A 9,584-nucleotide genomic window follows, 5' to 3' on the forward strand; every position below is an offset into this window, starting at 1 on the left:
ATATTTTTAATTTTTCTTATTAATCTCGATAAAAAATCAATCATAATAAACATATAAATATTATTAATTCTTAAAATGCAAAGATAAATGTGATTACCAAATTAATTTTGTCAATTAAACTTTTGATTTTTCTTTTTTACGAATCCTATTTTAATCTGTCTTATGAATCTGTGAAGAGTCACATAGCCTATGCCGTGACTCTTCGCCGCTGGCGAACGCAGCGAAATTAAGAATGGGAATTCAATAAAAATTGGATTCGAAGAAAATATACCCCAAACGTGAGAATGTAATACCGACTTGGTACCAGGTGCATTCTGATCCGACTACACTCCTGTGAAAGAGAGTGCAGGACGAGTTTCTAGCAACTTCCACTGAAGAATACAAAGTCACAAAAAGTTCTAGTCATGCTCTCATCCGCCTCCTGGTAACAATAAATTCTGTCGAAAAAAAATTATTTGGAATATATTCATTCGAAATAATCTATAATACACAAAATGATAGTATTAAATACTTAATATTATAACACTAGAATAGGCTCTTGTATAACAAACTCTCGATTTCTGTAATTTTTACTCACGATCTTTTTTCTCTGCAGCTTATTTTTTTTACATACATCCAACCGTGTATTTGTTATTCATGCAAATATTCAACATTTACTTTCCGATTCACTCTCGACATTTAAGTTACAATAAATTTAATTATGCCACAATTTCATAATACTTACAGGAGATTTAATGCCACATCAATCATATTGATTGATCTGACATTAATCCTCACCGATTTCATTATATTAATTATCATCAATCTTAATTATAAATAAGATAGATATGAAAAAATATCTCTTACAATTAGATATAAATGAAATGGAAATAATACTCTGGCTATCGTAAATTTTCCATTTTTTAACCACGATAAATGTTTATTGCAAACAAAAATAGGTCCCCTTTATTATAAGATATATCAGTTTATTTATAGCATTAATTTTCACCAATCCTGTTTTGTACCAATTAATTATCGACATATCTAATCATAAATTGGAAAGGATTATGAAAAGTGTAACACTTTTTAGACATAAACGAGGTAGAACGATATTGCCTATCGTCAATTTTCAATCTTGTAACTGCGATAAAACGTTATTATTGCCAACAGAAACCAGTTCCGTTTATTAGAAGGAACGATACTGTAACAGCGCTCTCGCGCGAGGTAAAAGTTGACAGGATATTACGTCAGCATTACCTTCCTTCACATCCATACGAGATTTACGTGACAGTTGACTATAGCCATCGACATTTGCTACTGCGACAGTATATTCCGCTCGCGCTATGACAATCCCCTAAACTCGTTTTATCCGCAACGAGATCTCACAATCCGAACTAACATCATACTTAGCATCTTTATGACAAATCCTCGGGACGAAAAGTCAATATTATGCACACATCGAACGCTGAATGTGGAATACGAATTTTTTGCGTGCAGCGACGCACGAGGGTACCCTTCAAGTTGCGCATTACCTCAATTAGCGATCATTTCTACGTGTCGCAAGATGTATCCCATCAATCTCTGCCTTGACTTCTGGCGACAGAGAAAATTTACCGATTGAAACGCATCTGCGTAAAGTACACTGCAGGCAACGCGCGGCGATTCGCGGCAAGATTGATGATGTTGCAGCGCGCGCTAGTCATCGTAGGATTTCAGTAGTTATTATTGATCCTCGCGTTCCTTTGTGTAATTCTCTTGTCACTCAGAAACAAGTTATTAGGCAGGTGTTACTATCAGTGATCCATCAATTATTGAGAAATTTTACATAGATATATACTCGTACCCTCTATAATGGCGCGCAAGAAGGAAAGTAAAGAAAGAAAGTAGGAAAAATGCTATCTTAGATCTAGCAACGACCAACAATCGGCTCGCGATATGTAATTCAAGAGATCTTCCATTGATCTTCACTCTTCTCCCGATCGAGCAATGCAAGATTAAGCGAAGGGAAGAGCGAAAGGGGGTGAGTTCTCGAGGCGGCACTCAAGTTGGCGAGCGGCAACGTATATTCACGTTGAATTAATGCCCGCTGAAATCTGCACCATCTGCACGGCGTGCGGCATCGATCTCGCCGCGCGGATGATCCTCGCGGGCGAGAAAAGCGTCTTCGATCTCGCGAAGCTGTCGAACGGCTGCAGGGGGGCGCGGCGCGGTATCGCTGCCGCCGCCGCCGCCGCCGCGGTGGTGGATCGTACGTTTCGCGCCCGCTCGTGGAACACAATTCCTGGACGGCTGGATGGAAAGTTGGCCTGCGTGCTGCCTGCCGGCCGTGCCATAGGAATTTAAACGGGGATATAAGTATAAGAACGCGGAGACGGGGAGTCGTTCGCGGTAGTGTGAGGCACAAACGCGCCACAGCACCACACCCAGCGTGCCCACCGTTGTGACAACGAGGAACAACAACAGGACTCCCCGGCCATGCGCGTCGTGGTGATCGTGAGTACACAACGAGGCGTCAAAAGTGTTCTCCAACCGCGCGCGTCCCTTTATCCCGGTTGTCGTTTACCACCCCGCGAAAATAACTTGCGGATTAAAGCGTGACAGAAGTCTATTTCGCGAGCTTGAATTTCTGATCGAAATCAAAATTAATTTCGCGGATTTAAATGTCCCTCTTTTTCTCGGTCCCCGTTAATTATTTTCGACGCATCTCTTATCTCTCCATCATTTTATATTTCTCACATCAGATTTTTAAAATCTTTCCATAGAATAAGATGTGAGAGGATATAATCAAATGGCGCAGAAAGATTTACTGTGTGTTATTAATTTAATCCAAGAATTCTATTATGTGATAATATTCGTGAATAGATAGAAAAATTTTTAAAGCATTGATTGACCGTAAAATAAATTTTTATTAAGTTTTATCCGTCACAATTTATTTTTTACATGGTTTACACGAGTTACTTTTTCGTAAATATTTTTTATACTTTTTCTTAGATTATTTGTCATTTTTAATATACCTTATCAATTTTTAATATACCTTATAATTATACTTGTACAGAGTAATGTTTTTAAAATTATCTCGTTAATTGCACGTCTCCTAAAATATAGCCGATTGTATATTTATGTTGCCATCGACATTATATTATTACACGCAATCAAATCTTACGTAATACATCTATTGAATATTTTGGTTATATAACATGATATTTTATTACGTGTCATAATTAACATCTGCTGACTCTCCTTTTTGAACTGCGATACAAAATAAATTACGTAACGTATGACAGTAATTTTATCTTCTAAAGTGATACATCATATAAAAATTAAGAAAAAACAGGTTGTTCGCCTTTAAAACAAGCGATTTCTGACCGCGGTGATTATTTCTTCTTCTTACATTTTGTTTTTCTTTTTACGCGCGTATCGCGCATCGCGAAAATATGTTTGCTTTCTTTCGCACGCGACCCCATCTGTTCCGATCACTTTCATCTTTTGACCCTCGAGTGGCACGGCGAGATGTGAGTGGTGCCAAGCTGTATGTGCGACGGATATTTAAATACTGGCACCACGAGTCTGTCCAGTCGAGCTTGAATTGATAATTATCGTATTTGTTTTTTAAGCAAAATAATTCAGTTTGGAGAGAGAGCGAGAGAGAGAGAGAGAGAGAGGACTGCTGCGACTTGATTTACACGCGAAACGCGAATACTAGTTTGCCATTACGAATAAGTTCCAGTTTGTCATTTCTTTAATACTTCAGAGAGAAACAAATAAACATTATAGATGTATTTATATAATTCTCTCAAGCGCCAACATAAAAACTACATATACTATAATTAAAATTTAAAAAAATTAAATTAAAAGATATTAAGAGAGAAAACGAGTGAAAGAGTCTTGTCAAAAGGAAGTAATTTGTTAACATCTTAATTTTCCGTATCTGAGAAGTAATTAGGAACTTTCAAGCAGTTAAATCGATCGCTTTTATCGTTCAATCCGCGTGCGGATCATTAAAAAATTTATCACGCCAAACCGAAAAGGGTGGATGAAAGAGGGTCTTGCGTGGGGTGAGGGGTATTTCAATATTTCGCTTCGCTAGATTTCGCCCGTGCGACTCCATCCCCTCGTAGTGAACCGAGACAGGAGTTCGCGCACCCCGATCGACATTGCGAAGGCCGAAAATCGAGTCTGACGAGCGCGAGTGAAAGCGCCCAGAGCGGCAGGAAAGTCGCGGACAGATTATTTCGCCGTATTCCGCGTAAACGAGTTGGTGCGCGCGCGTGCCCTGACTCGGAAATCAGCGCTAAGAAACGCGAATTCGCCGACTCGACTCGACTCACCCGCCTCTCGCGTCTCGACATCCGTGCATTCCAACGTGGTCGCAACGCACGTGTTAAAATCTGCTTAATGCACCATTTCTGCCCGATACGAAACTTGGTCACGAGCCCGTGTTCCACAAGATATCAGTTAGATAAAACTAACGATAACTCAGGCTCGCTTTTTATCGACATAATCCGTGATAAAATTCTGTTTGTAATTTTATGTGCCTCATAAAATTGACGTTAAACGGTCTAAAATTCGTATTAGACTTCAGGATAGAATTTTATTTACCGTTATAATATCGTGTAATGCGGAAAACATTTGAATAATTCAGATACATACATATAAAATGTATATATGGGGAAATATGTCAAAATGTAACACATATAAAATTATGAATAGAAAAACTTGTCTTGACATTTTCGGGAATTCTCACTCGCCCAAAGCGAGTTTCAATGCATTTAAAAAATTAGAATACATGTCAGAACATGTACCTATAGATATCAAAGTACCTCGCGTGTAGAATTATGGAACTACGTCTTGAAATTCTAAATCTAATAAATCTGTAAATCACCTAAAACGAGTCTTAACGAATTGACTTCAATTAATATTGAAACAGAATTAGATTGGATTAGACATATCACAAATGTGTCTGAAAGAAACCTGAGCAACAAGTTATTAGGTAAAAGACATTAGGCATGAATTTCCCTGTCTTGTTATGTCACATCGCAGCAAGAAAAATGAAAATTATTATTCAATGATCTTTCCCTCGCTTCGCGCTATAAATGGCAAACGCGAATTAATTCGACTTCTGCGATGAGGATGACGATGAAAGTGAAACAGACCGTTGCAAACAGTTACTTCAATTTCCATTGCGGTTTCTACTTTTCAACGCAACGCGCGTAACGTGCATCTACTTTTTCGCACTTCCCGTCCTCGTGTCGCGGCGAGCCGGTTGACGGCGGTCGTCGTTTTAAATGTCATGCCGATTAAAACAGTTACGCGCGTTACTTATGCGGGATGCCTGCGTGCGCCTGTACCTGCGACTTTAAGGCCGAATCGAATCACTTTCTCTTTTCTCCTGAACGCGAGACGCGGCCGATTTTGCGTACCGCCGCGCGCCGTGCCGGTCGCTCGTAACGCGCAGCGCAAACCGGAATAATGCCGCGCGATCCGGAACGTGTTTCGCGTAACGCGTTACACGCGCGCACGGGCGTTGCCGTTCATTGATTCCAGCTATATCCCGATATCGTGCGCGATACCTTTATTTTTATTTCGATAACGATCGCTATTATTATAACGTTGCACTTAGCGTTGCTTGAATCTCGGATGAAATTATCGGTGAAAACTCGGAAAGAGATTTAACGATCGCTATTGGTACGCTTCGTTATTTTTTTCTTTGGAGAAATCAACGAGACACGTATTGCGGATGATTAGCGTGCGATTTCAAGTGCGAGGCGGGTAGTAGTTCATTATCGCGTTTCCTCCGAGAAACTCACGTCGAGAGTCTCGATACGGGAATACAAAACGTTAACGTGCGACTTGGCAATCATGGTTCGTCGTAACATTCCTTTTTCCGTACGTATTACGATCGTCGAGTATTGTATGATTCTCGGAAGAGCGACATATCTTTAATTAAATCAGGAAATAACAAATTATTTTTATTTAAAAAACCGGATATTAAATATTTTAGATTTTGCGGGCCAAGAAACAAAATCAATGCTATTTAGGTTTAATAAGAGAAAAACAAATTTCCACGAATTTTTTTACTGACAAAATTTAAAATTAATAATAATTATGCGAGCACGGTTATTTGTTGCGTTCAAAAATAAATGTGCTCGCTGGCCGTGGTTTGCTTCACAAATCACAAAATCTTGAATGATAATAGAAATGTGCCAACATCTATTATTAATTGCCGATTTACTTCGAGACAGTTGAACACAGATACACGGAAATATTGTATAATCTAAGGAATCCTCCTTTCTAGTTCTTGGCGTGCGCCGTCACGCTCTGCGCGGCGCAGATCCAGGATGGACCAAGGGGTGCACCGATCCCATTACGATCGACTCGCTATCAGAGATTACCCTCTCGACCAGGCGGTACCGGACCGGCGTTCCCCAATCAACGTTTTCGCCGACCGATCTCTTTCAAGTAATAATTCACTAATCATATATACTTAAGGATCACTAATTATATACTTAGGGATGGTTAATTATGTAGAGTTCGGGAAAGTTTAATAGATTAGATTTTCACACACACACACATAAGTTTCCTTTAATAAATTAATTTTAACAAATTTCGTTTCTTACATTTATCTAATCTTAAATAGGTACATACACCATTCGTGACATATATGAGTCAATCGATCCCCCTCAAATAATATCTCGATCATTAAGTGTCATTAATCATACCGAATGCAGGATGATTAATTGCGTAGAGCTCGGGAGAATTTAATAAATAAGCTTTTCAGGTCTAATATGCTCTAATAAATTAATTTTGGCAAAGTTTTTTTTCTTAAATTCATTTAAAAAAATATATATGAACACCTCTATGACATAGTTCGTGAAATTCCTGAAGATTTTTTCGATGATTTATTCAATTGGAATACGACCTTGTTGGAAAATATTAATGCGAGGAGTATAAATAAATCGCGTTCTAAAAGTGTCCGCATGCATGATCTGACTACGCGAGTAAACTATTCGAACTATTGGAAAGGCGGGAAAACCTGTTTGGGCGACGCGCATATCTGCATATTCGAGAGATGCAGAATAAAGCCTATACATAATGTACACTGTTGTTAATTAGTCTAACGCCCCCCCCCCCCTCCTCAAGTTTCGTACAACATCCGCGGGTGCGTTGCACCAGGTAGCAAGCGCGAAATTACCGTATTTGAGAATACCCGGATTACGCAATTCTGACGAACGTATGAATCTATCGTTTCTGAGCAGGCTTGCAAATTGAAACAAGAAAGTCCAAATACCGTTCCACGCGAGCGGCTCAGTAAATATGTAAATAATATGTCTAGCGTTGTAAATGGTATAAGGAGTAAAATAGTCTTGGCATTTTCATGTATTCCACTTTCTGTGCATTTTCCATATAAAAAGTAAATCACCACACGTATCATTTAAAAGTATGATTGGTATAATCTGCGATCTGAAAATGATGAATATTTCCGCGAACTGCACGTAAGCCTCCCTCTGTCGCGCGCAAGCGCACATAATCGCTAATTGAAGAAACCGCTAATGTTAGTTGTTTTACTTAAAAAAATAAAAAAACCTACTAAAATTTCAGACCTCGGGGAGGTCCAGGAGACGACGGGCCCGGGACGTTCCGTCCTCTTCGGCCGAACTTGCCGTTAGCCACGCCTTCGTTGGCGCATCATGTGAAGCCGGTGAACGAGGAGCCCGAGGAAGAGGAGATCGACTCCACGCGCGAGGACGAGGACTCGCGTGATCAGAGCCAGGAGATCAGGAGCCAGGACAGCGAGGAGGATCTGAGCGAGGAGGTGCCGCGCACGGTGCCGCATCCACCGCCGCGGACACCCCCGCCGGCCGCGGCGCCGCTGGCGTACCGTCCACCCCAAGTGACGCCGAGCGTCCGGTTGATTCCCACGACACCCCCGCCGCCGCCGCCCGTGCAGTTCCGCCCAACGCCGCCGCCGGTCATCCAGTATCGCTCGACGCAGAAGCCCACGAAGGCCCCGAGGAAGCACATCATCGACGACATCACGTATCAGCAGCCGATCAAGCCGCCGCCCAAGGCGGTGAAGCCGTCCCAGGCTTACGAAATCCGCGGCAAGAAGCCGGTGGCGCAGGTAGGCCGCCCGCCACACCAAATATCACCCCCCTCCCCCTTCTCCTGTGACCGCGAATAAATTCCTACGTTACCTCGTTTCGATTAAAATATAAGCTCCCTTATCCCGTAATTAATTTAATAATATTATACGAATGGAAGATAATATGAATATCGCGAGTTACGCGATCGAGGCCGACATAATCCGAGACTATACGAAAAAATTGAGTTTTGAAATCGTAAGGTGAAAGCCGGAATCATCTGGCCGTCGTGCTCCTTTTTTTTTTGTTCCGAGATAACGTCGCATAACTCATAAACGCGGTCAGACGAAACCTGTTCGCGCCCCGTTATGCAACGGTCCCCCGGTCGAATTCGTGAAATGACACGCCCGGTGTTTTTCGCGTGCTCATTATAAACGAGTCTCTCTCAAGACCGCTTCATACATTAAAATACGCGCATTAAAATGTTAAAATTATGGATGGAATTCTATTCTCTGGACGCGAATTATAGAGCTTCTATAAAGCAGGCTTTAACACATCGAGCTCGTAATGCTCCGTAGATATCAGTATAGAGAAACCTACAGTAGAAATTCTTTCCTAGGAAAGATCTTCCCCAATGTCCGGCGATATTAACGAACAATATTTCGTAGATCATCAGGCGATACCGGCACGACAACGCGGACGGTTCCATCACGTGGGGCTTCGAGAACGACGACGGATCGTACAAGGAGGAGACGATCGGTGTGGATTGCATAACGAGCGGTAAATACGGGTACATCGATCCGGATGGTATCCGACGCGAGTACACGTACGAGATGGGAATCAGATGCGACGAGCAGCAGCGGGAGGAGGAGGAGGAGGGCTTCGTGGATTATCAGGAGAACAAGCTGGTGCTCCCGGACGGGAAGACCATCGATCTCTCGTCGATGGGCAAGAAGGCGCGCCGACCCCAGTTCCAGTACAGAAATTAAGGAAACTCGAGACTCGCATTTCGCACATTCGCCATCGCCCTTGTTGCACTTAACGCGTAAACTCATAACGTAAAATCATACGTTTCTTAAGATAAACTAGAGTTAAATAAATAAGTTAAAATATCGAGAGATTAGCGATACAAATAATACGTAATTCTATGTTATCCTACATAAGATTATTTAGTGTAAATTAGGCTTAATAAATAAAATAATAAACCAAGATTATTAATCGTCAGCCTAAAATAATCACAAAAACATTGATATAATTGTCCATAATATAGCTTGCGACGCGAAGAAACTCGCTTAATCCAAATCAATATTCATCATCAATATCGTTTATACAATATTCGTTACGACGATAGAAATGGACAGAATTAGTGAAGCAATTAAAAATCTTTTGCGAGAAACGACAGTACCTTATTCTTGTTGGAAATAAAAAAAATCCATTACAAAAATAATTCGTGATATTATTCGTGAGCTCTATTACGGATATCTCGACACAATCCATTTCGTCCCCCGACATTAAGGGGATCGG

At 41.0% G+C, this 9,584-nt stretch overlaps 1 pseudogene; it reads left to right on the plus strand.

Annotated features, from left to right (window-relative positions):
* Window positions 1-2,272: 2,272 nt before the first annotated feature.
* LOC105451303 lies at window positions 2,273-9,286 on the plus strand (annotated as a pseudogene).
* Window positions 9,287-9,584: the final 298 nt, after the last annotated feature.

The sequence above is a fragment of the Wasmannia auropunctata genome, unplaced genomic scaffold, assembly GCF_000956235.1.
Source record: "Wasmannia auropunctata unplaced genomic scaffold, wasmannia.A_1.0 LD336053.1, whole genome shotgun sequence".
Taxonomy (NCBI): Eukaryota; Metazoa; Arthropoda; class Insecta; order Hymenoptera; family Formicidae; genus Wasmannia; species Wasmannia auropunctata.